The sequence below is a fragment of the Cyanistes caeruleus genome, chromosome 6 (genome assembly GCF_971803275.1).
Source record: "Cyanistes caeruleus chromosome 6, bCyaCae1.hap1.1, whole genome shotgun sequence".
NCBI classification, from domain to species: domain Eukaryota; kingdom Metazoa; phylum Chordata; class Aves; order Passeriformes; family Paridae; genus Cyanistes; species Cyanistes caeruleus.
The window spans coordinates 44,289,846-44,300,306 of NC_141706.1; the positions used below are offsets into that span (position 1 = coordinate 44,289,846).

General features: G+C 43.6%; 1 long non-coding RNA gene across 1 annotated transcript; it reads left to right on the plus strand.

The window, feature by feature from the left end:
• The first annotated feature begins 3,879 nt into the window (after positions 1 to 3,879).
• Positions 3,880 to 9,597, plus strand: LOC111930007 (uncharacterized). Its single transcript, XR_002864982.2, has 2 exons — positions 3,880 to 4,237; positions 4,843 to 9,597. It is a non-coding gene; the product is annotated as an uncharacterized LOC111930007 (long non-coding RNA).
• Positions 9,598 to 10,461: the final 864 nt, after the last annotated feature.

The window sequence follows — 10,461 nt, forward strand, 5'->3', positions numbered from 1 at the left end:
TAATATGTATCTCTGGGAGACAAACACTTTGTTCATGCAAAGAAACTGGCTTAAGAGAATATAGTTCAGCAGAGAACCCAGCCAAAGATTTTTTTTTATCTTTCATGAGAACTTAGAGGAGTGAGCACTCTCCAATTCAAATGAGAACACATTGGTACTCAAAAAAATACAAAATTGGAATTGAAATGGATGTTTTCTGTGGTAGATAAGCTTCATCCAGAAGTCCAAAGATGATCTGAACTTTCACAGACAACAGACTACTCTGTGGTAGACAGCGAGAATGCCAGGCTGCCAAAATTACATGGCAAATATGACATTGTAGTGTGATACATTATTACCATCATTGATGTAGAGCCTATGTTTTTACCCAGTCCATAAACTCGTGGAATTTGTTTCTAATATCACTGAGTAAATTAAGAGGAAAAATTCTGCATACAGCACTAACAGCGATACTTTTGATTTACCAAATATTCATTCTAGAAGCTGTGTTTTCTGATTGCTGGCAATTTCTACATTTGTGCTACTCAATTTGTGGGCTAGTTGTTCACCTTCTACCAAAGAGATCCATTAAAAAGACACACTAAAGGATAAGAAAAAATAAAGGTTATTAAAAAACTAATTACCCCTTTATATATAGTATGATTTCGATGTGTTTGTTATGGTCACCAGCAAATTTATTTTATAGTAATTCCATCTAAAGATATATGAAATACAAACTGAATGCATTGAACTCAGGACTGCAGCCAAAAATCCTTGGACACAAGGCACCGTAATGAAGTGGAAGGAGTTTTGAAACACACACAGACTGCAGGATCAGACCTAAACAAGACACAAGGATTGCATATTTAATTTTAAACCATTGTTGCATATCATCCAAAAGAAATTAGATATATTGCCAAAAAAAAAAAAAAGTTTCAGAAAAGCCCCAAACACTATTAAGTTATAAAATTTGTGGAAAATACTTGCTATTAATTTGAGTTCTGTGAAAGAATTCTTATTTTCTGAGGCCATTCAGTTATATGGACTAGGTGAATGAACCATGCTTGTCTTCAAATGATGTCATTTCACTACCCAAGAATTCAGACTTTCCAGTTGCAATCCTGCTAATGTGCACTTTAGAGAAGGAGGAATAAGTGGCTAGGAGGAAATAAGTGTGCGGGGAGAGAACTCACACAGTAGAGGAAAGTTTTAGATCAAGTAAGCAGAAGTCATATAATCTAAATTAATTATCCAAGCTTTTCTCTTGGTCAAGTGTTTAGAGAGTTGGACTGGAAGTTCCAATATTCAGGGTATAAACTTCCAGCTCGGCTCTAGGGAAATGCGTGCTGAAGCTTATTAATTCTTCTGAAACAAACTGTTCCTAATAGGTTCTAGCTGTCAGAACTTCCCATGCTTTCTCTGAAAGTGTTTTAATTTCATATTCACAAGACTTCTCCCACGTTAGCAAGTGAAGCACTAAAATTTCAATCCACTTAAAACTCAATGCAGGAATCTGGAAGGCCCAAGAGAAAGAATTTTGCATCTCTCTTTTCAGAGCACAAAACCTTTAAAATGTGTAAATAAAGCTCCAATTAGGTTTACCATTCTAGAGGATAATGAGAAGTGCCCATCAAATATGCTACATTCTTAAAATGTTTTGATTTAGCAGGCAAAATTCAAACTACCATAGTAGCTTCCAGAGTAAAACCTGATTGCACTTGCATGTCACACTCACAAAAAAGCAAAAAAAAAAAAAAAAAAGGATCGACACCCCACCACCTCCCCAGCACACACATACACTCACACACACACACACACAAACCATAAAGCTCTAATTGGAAAGCTTCCATCATCTGAGTACTTTGCTTCCTGGCATACATGAAATGATCAGTGGGGAAAGCAGGGTCAATCGAGACAGACTGAGAGTGAAATTAAAATAATAAAATGTCTAAACATTTAACTGCAAATAGGAAATCTTTATACCCACCCACACCCTATTCTGTAGCATAAAACTAAGGCAACAATTATTCATATACCTCCAAGTAATTTGCAGGCTCCATACAAAAATCTCATTTAAAATAAGAAATTGCTATTTCTGCACATTTATTCTCCCCAAATGCTGGCTAATTGCTGCAATGGCCATTATAAAGAATAATTTTCGCTTAGTGAAAAAAAAAAAAAAAGAGGAATGAAGAGAACATTTTCTGGTTTTGTTCCTCTGCGGAGGCTCTATTCAGCGAATCCTGAATGCACAGCGTTTCACTGCTACATTTATTATGCTGAGAGGTCAAGTATTACACAGCATCTTGTATTACGCTTTGCATGCTAAGTATTTCACTTCACAAATTGACCCTTCGGTGTACTTACTACATAATGCTCTAAAAACCCAGCTAAAACGCAGGACAATTAGCAATACTTTGGCTCACGCTTAACAATGGGGACACCAATGTAGGTGATTGCATTTACAGTGTTGCTTTCTTCACAAAACATTTTTGACACATTAAAGGTACTTTGAAATTGTGCAGTACCAGTCGCCTCTCTCGTGAATGGCTTTTCCAGCATGTACCGAGAGAAACAGTTACTGTAGTTTAGGGCTTAATTGAAAATAATTCAGACACGGCCCTATGAAGCACCAATTAGAGAGATATTATATCATAAAAAGCTGTAATATCCATTTTCAGGCTTGTTCACCTGCCAAACAAAGTAGGACACGGCTTAAAAAAGGATCGGATCTGCAACTCCGGAGAGCGGGATGTTTAGGGAGGAGGAGGAGGGCGGCGGCCGACGCTCGGCGGCGGGAGCAGCGCCAGGTGCGCCCGCCCAGGGGGCACGGAGCCCCGGCACGGCCGCGGCCCGGGGTGGGAGCGGCAGGAGCGGCATGCAGTGCGGGATGCAGTGCGGGATGCAGTGCGGGATGCAGTGCGGGATGCAGTGCGGCATGCAGTGCGGCATGCAGTACGGGATGCAGTACGGGATGCAGTGCGGCATGCAGTGCGGGATGCAGTGCCGGGATGCAGTGCCGGGATGCAGTGCCGGGCTTGGCGCAGGATGCGGTGCCGGGCTTTGGTGCCAGATCCTCCTGAACTATGACGGCGACGGCGGCGCGCAGGGGAGCGCGGCCGGGGGCAGGGCGCCGCCAGGGAAACTCCCGGGGCAGGGAGAATGAAAGCACCCGAAATTCTCGAGATTTTTTTTTTTTTTTTTAAACTACTATTATTTATAGCTGTAATCATGGAAACAAACAGAACCCTCCATTACCGCCGGCGGCTCGGCGCGTCCCCGTGCCTCCCGCTTCCACCCCCAATCCCCCCTCCTCACCCCCCCAACCCCTCCCCGCCTGGCACTTCTCGAGAGCGGCAATTTCTTTTGCTTCATTGTGAGCAAAAAACAAACAAACATAAACTTATCGCCCCGAAAATTTTGTATTTCTCATGTCAAGCTGCTAATAAAGCGACATTAATGGATCAGCTCCGCGAAGTGTCTCTTCACCGCCTTTAAAGTATCTTTCGAGTGCTTCGGGGAAGCCAAGGCGGGCCCACTCCTCGCCGCCTCCGCCGGCCCTGCGTGGGGCCGCCGCCCGCTGTGGGCGCCCCGCTCACCGGGCGCTTCGCCCCACCGTCCCGGTGAACGGCCATCCGCCGGGGTGGCCTGTAATTCACTGGCCACGTTCGCCGACAGCTATTTTATTTTATTTTATTTTATTTTATTTTATTTTATTTTATTTTATTTTATTTTATTTTATTTTATTTTATTTTATTTTATTTTATTTTTTATTTTTTTTAATGAAATTTTCAACTTTATCTTTTATTTTATCTTTTTTTTGACTGTGGAGAAGCGGAAAGCACAGCCGGGGAGCCCGGGCAGCCCAGCAGCCCTGCGCCGTGCCCCGGCCGCCATACCGTCTCCCCCGCCGGGCCTCCGCCCTGCCCCGGGCGCGCTCCTCCGCGGCCACGCTGCTATCACCGTAGTGCGGCCCTGCGGAGGCTCGGCAGGCGCCATTCTGACGGCTGGGCCAGGGCAACACCTCACGGCCACCGTTTTACTTCCCCCCCCATGGGTGCCTTTCCCTCGCCGCGGGGCCTCTCGGCTGCCACGGCCCTGCTCGGGCAGAGCAGGAGCACAGCAGCCATTTTGCTGCCTGAGGCAGGACACATCGCTGCAGGCCTCCGGGCCCTGTCTCAGAAGAGCAGCACCTCACAGTGACCAATTTACTTTTTCCGACCTCTGCCTTTGGCACTATGACCAGGCCTCGAGGAGGGTGAGAGACGTGTAGGGGTTCCAGCCATCTCTGAACTAATCAAGCTGATGAACAGAGTCCCAAAGTTCTAGTGCACGGAAGAGTGTCGTCTCCCTACATACCCTTACCACTTACTTAACTCAGTGTGCAGTGTGGGCTTGAATGTCCAGGGCTAGAAGAGAGTGCTGGAGGAGCCTAAAGGTCATTCTAATTAAGTGTTGCCTGGGACACTCATTTTTGGACTGAGCTGCTGGGAGGGTTTGTGCAGTCATACGAATTTCCCTTCATTCAGCCCTGTACTACTCTGCACCTGGAGGTGCCAGGAGAGCATCCTCAGGGCCAGCCCTGCAGTGAACCTGCCTCTAGTCTGTGAGAAAGGCACATTGTTACTGTAGCTACATGATTTACTAACCAGACCATTTCTAGGGTTTACCAGGATATTTCCAACTCATTAATCTCTTTCTATTTGATGGCATTTAAAAACAGGGGACAGAGAAAACTAAGGTGTAACATAATAAAACTCCCCTTAAAACACCTGGAGAGAGGTTTTTACTGGGGTATGGAGTGTATCTCCTGTCTGCTCTTCAGTCTGTGCTTACAATAGTCTGTTCCTGCCTCCTTTGCAGCCAGCCATGAAAGGGTGAAGTCCAGTGTCAACATAACTGATGGAGAGAAGATTTTCACTGTGGCTTCCTGAAAAGATGGTGAATGGGTACCTCAGGCTGTGCCCCTGTGAAAATACATGCCCTCAAGGGGAACAACAAAGCCTGCTGTAAAGGAAGGCAATGCAGAATTGCAACACATCTGATGCCTCTTCTGTTGCTTTTCTCAATCCACATATTCTTTTCCTTTCTCTTTTTCCTCAAAGCCTGGCATCGGGTCTTTAGCACTGTCCTGGCAACACAAGTGGTGCTAACATCGTGGTATGAGGGAGGAGGACCGGTAACAGCAGGAAACTAAAGCTAAATGATGGGGAGGGAGGGGAATGCTGGGGGCAGGGAGCTGTTGGATGCATGTACAGTGTGGGCCGCACTATCCGTCCTCCTGCAATCCCAGCTCCTGCTATTTCATGTGCTTAAGAGACATCCTGTAAATGATAAAGCGGAATGTTTCCTCTGAAGTGAACTGATAAAATAGCACATTTCAATGGAATATGGTTCCATCAGTGCTCCTCTGTCTTGCTCTTGAGACAGTCTTCATGCATAAAGTACTGTTGTTTGTGAAGAGCAAGAGCTTCGAGGGCTGACAGCAGCTGTAAACTGTAGTGGCCCTGCTTTAGCAAGTGCAAAGTCACATGTTTGCCTCTAGTAATGGCTTTTCGGAGCTGCACATTGCAGTGAGTCATGCTTTTTTGTCATACTTCAATTTGTGACAGCTCACTTCAGGTCAGGCAACTTAATATTTTCACATGAATGGTCTGTGTGGTTCAATTTTGGCTGTGCCAGTAGTGTCTGACAGCAAACTTTTAGCACCTGCATATAGCTCTACCTGTCTTAACCCTTAATTATGGACGCTGAAGGCATTTTTTTCCTCCTTGTCTCCTTAATACCTCAGTTAAATTATGCAGAAAAAATTGCATCCTAGCCCATTGCATAAACTCTGAAGAAACAATTAGGGAATGAAAAGAAATACTCATTTTGAAAACAGAAAGAGTAATGGCTGTTTTTAGTGTAAAATGTCTTCTTATTTACAAATCTGGGGTAAAAATTAGAAAGCAAATATTTTTGACAAGTTATAAACAAATATAAAGGACCAAACCTACAAGTCTGGCTGAAAAGTCCATTCTCTGTGGGCAAATGATAGTAGGTGATGATGTGGAGGAGCAGTGTGTGATGATTATTTTCATACTCTGCTTAATTATAAATTAAGTACAAATTAGTGATATTCACTATGCCCACAGACTGCAGCTGTTTTAACTCATTCTTCTTAGTGTAGTGTTAGGTAGACTATTCCAAGTGCATGGCAGTTATGTGTTTCAGCAGTCAAAGCTGCTGAAAGTAAAAACTTGCTCTGCTGCTCATGCAGAAATAACCCAAAGTGCAGCAAACTGGGCTTTATGTTTGAGGTTTTTATGTATGGTACAAAATGGGTACTTGCAGAGACCTGCTGCAGGACTGTTGTTGGGAGGCCTATGCAACATGCAATAATTCAGTGGTGTTTATAAAATGTGACATACCTGGCATTAATCAAAACAGGTTTTTCATGTACCTTCCAGAGGAAAGCATTTTTCTGTAGCTCAATTAATGCAACCTCATGGCTGATGATATGTGTCTGGTTTTTATGGAAGTCAGCAGCCTATAGCTTGCTGCACCTTGTCTGTAATTTTGTGTCCCTTATTTTAAAGCAACAGTTGACATAGGAAAAAGAAGAATCACTTAAGTATTGGTAAGGGTTGATTTTCACCATGACAAGCTAGCTAAGTCAGCTGCAATAGCCACAACATGGTGTTGAAGAGATAAATGCCCCGGTGACACAACACTTGATAGAATGATGTATGTGTTGATTAGTCCGGTGAAAAGTACTGTCTAGTTGTACCATCAAGCTTAATGAAACCATGATGAAATATTTTTGAGAGACTTTTTTGTGTCTGCCATGGTAGAATGTGTGGAGGACCAACTTCTTATCACAGCTGGTGAGTGAGCCCACCAGAGGAGGGTTATGTTAGATCTGTTGTTTGCAAATAGAGATGGGCTGGTGGGAGATGTGCTGGTTGGAGGTTACTTGGGGCATAGTGATCATGAAATTATAGAGTTTTGATATTTGGTGAAATCAGGGGGAACATCAATAAAGACTTTTACATTAAAACTTTTGGAGGGTAGACTTTGGCCTATTTAGGCAACTTATTCAGAGAGTTCCTTGGGAAGCAGCCCTTAAAAACAAAGTTCAGGAAAGGCGAGTGTGCTTCTAAACAGAGATCTTGAGGGCACAGGAACAGACTGCCTGCGTGCCTAAAGATGAGTTGATGAGGCAAACAACCAGCCTGGATGGGCAATGAGGTTTTGAAGGATCTTAGGAGAAAAAAGAGTGTCAGGTTTCTCAGTATTAAATACTCAGAAGTATTTAAGGGGATTGGTAGGGCATGTAGGAAAAAAATAGGGAGACAAAAGCTCAGTTCAAACTTAATTTGGCAACATTTGTAAAATATAATAAAAAATGTTTTTACGAATATATTAATGGCAAAAGAAAGGGTAAGACCAACCTTTATTCTCTACTGGATGCAGGAGGGAACTTAATAACTACAGATGAGGAGAAGGCAGAGGTGCTTAACACTTTCTTTGCCTCAGTCTTTAGTGGGAAGACAGCTTGTCCTCAGAACAACTGTCGTCCTGGGTTGGTCGATGGTGTCAGGGAGCAGAATGATCCCCCTGATATCCAGGAGGAGGAGTCAGAGAACTGCTGAGCCACTTGGATGTTCATAAATCTATGGGACCAGATGGGATCCATCTCAGGGTGATGAGGGGGCTGGCAGATGATCTTGCAAAAAACTCTCCATCATTTACCAACAGTCCTGGCTCACTGGTGAGGTTCCAGATGACTGGAGGCTGGCCTATGTGATGCCCATTCACAAAAAGGGTGAGAAGGAAGATCCTGGTCAGTCAGCCTGACCTCAGTACTAGGTAAGGTAACAGAACAGTTTATACTGAGTGCCATCATACAGCACTTACAGGTTGGCCAGGGGATCAGACCCAGCCAACATGAGTTTAGGAGGGGTAGGTAGTATTTGGTCTCCTTTTATGACCAGGTGACCCTGGTGGATGCTGGAAAGGCTGTGGATGTGGATGTACCTGGATTTCAGCAAGGCCCTTGACACTGTCTCCCACACCATACTCTTGGAAAAGCTGGAAGCCCTTGGCTTGGACAGGAGCACTCTTTGCTGGGTTAAGAACTGGCTGGATGGCCAGGCCCAGAGAGTGGTGGTGAATGGTGCTGCATCCAGCTGGCTCCAGTTGTGGTGTCCCTCAGGGGTCTGTGCTGGGGCCTGTCCAGTATTTTTATTGGTGACATGGATGAGGGTATTGAGTCTTTCATCAGTAAATTTGCAGATGACACTAAGCTGAGAGTGTGTGCTGATCTGTTGGAAGATAGGAGGGCTTTGCACAGAGACTTGGAATGAATGGGCAGAGTCCAATAAGATGAAGTTTAGTAAGTCCAAGTTCCAAGTCCTGCATTTTGGCCACAAAAACCCCCAGAAACACTATAGGCTGAAGGCAGAGTGGCTGGACAGTGCCCAGGCAGAAAGGGACCTGGGGGTACTGGTGACAGCCGGCTGGACATGAGCCAGCAGTGTGCCCTGGTGGCCAAGGGGCCAATGGCTTCTGGCCTGGATCAGGAATGGTGTGGCCAGCAGGAGCAGGGAGGTCATTCTCCCCCTGTGCTCAGCACTGGTGAGGCCACACCTGGAGTGCTGTGTCCAGTTCTGGGCCCTCAGTTCAGGAAGGATGTTGAAGTGCTTGAGTGCGTCCAGAGGAGGCAACGAGGCTGGTGAGGGGCTGGGAACACAAGCCCTGTGAGGAATGACTGAGGGACCTGGGGTTGTTTAGCCTGAAGAAAAGGAGACTCAGAGGTGACCTTTTCACTCTCAACAACTTCCTAAAAGGTGGTTGCAGTCAGGTGGGGGTTGGTCTCTTTCTCCAGGCAGCAACAGACAGAATGAGAGGACATAGCCTTAAGCTGCACCAAGGGAAATATGGACTGGATATTAGGAAAAAGTTTTTTATGGAAAGAGTGATAAAGTACTGGAATTGTCTGCCTGGGGAGGTGGTAACATATCCCTGGATAGAAAGACTGTATGTGGCACTTGGTGTCATGGTTTAGTTGAGGTGTGCAAGCATATGTGGGACTTGATGATTTCAAAGGTCTCTTCCAGCTTAGTGATTCTGTGATTCTGTAATCAAGTTTTAATGGACACTCAAGATAGATCTATTCTGAACCTTATATAGACTTATCTTTCTTTAGCCATTATGTTAATCTCAAACCAAACAAACTAAAGAAAAAGAGGAGGACAAAAATATCCAATAAAGGAATTCTAATAAGGAGGAAGCTTGCAACAATCAGCAAAAGTAAAGAAAAACATAGAGAATTAAGTAACATTGTACAATCAATCAAACTTCTATATTATGTCTATATTGTTGGTTGCTAAGTTTGCAATTTTTATTTATAAAGTATTTCAATTGCTTATAAAGAATTACACAGCTAATCAGTTAGAACTGACATACATTTTGGCTAAATAACTATAATTACAGTTGTTTCATACCTGAGCCCATGTTACTGATGTTGTGTAACAAGCAGTCCTGATTGCTGACATCAGCCCACTTAATGTTCCTGCATTTATGTGATAATTAGATAAAATCAAATAAAGTCTTTCTAGTAACTTTATAAAATGAAGTAAATATATTTACTGAGATTAGCGTACATCTAAAATATTATTTATGGGTTCATCTTTCTCTGTCAGTGAAAAGGAGCATAAAAATACATAAGAGTTTTATCTAGGCAATGTTACTTTATAAAAGTAACAGTATGTAGGTCTGTGATATGTGAAGTGAGATTTGCAGAGATAACATCTTTGATTAGACCCACTATTCAGAAAAATACAGACAAGTCAAAGTTTTGTGCTTGGAAGGTCTCTGCTTCTCCCAGGTCTGTCAGCTCTTGCTTGCACCCTTAGACCCTCACTGCTACAACATGAAAATGACACATTCATGTTGACCTAGAATATACAGAGGGCAAATTAAGCTGCCCTTGTCCATGAGCATGTGGCAATGATGTACTGTTTACAAATTAAGCTTCAAAGATATTCTAGAGCATCAGCTTATTCAGAAGATGCTTCAGGTTAGAAAAGCTGTTTAAAAAAAACTTTGGTCAATTAGAGTAGCAGATTTGGACTGAGTTGTAGATCTTTTCCCCAAAGCATCAGTTATTCAGTACATGCTTCAAGTAAAATGTATGTATATCACTTTAAATGTTAGAGCAATAAAACCACATTTGTTTATCCCAAGGTAAAATTCATTGTAGAGCAGAGGGTCTGCAAAGGGAGTTTTTTCCTGCATTAACTTGAAAGTGTAGATGTCCAGTGAGCATGAGCAAGGTGCATGCTCTATGGCAGTCATTCCATGCCTTGTGGAAGCCAGAAGGAAGGGAGCTCTAGCCTTTGGCCATGCACATCCAAGGTGACCACAGGAACAGTCAGTAGAGGCTTGGGTTTTTCTCTTTCTTTCTATGGTCTAGAGGAGATCAGCACTGCAGTG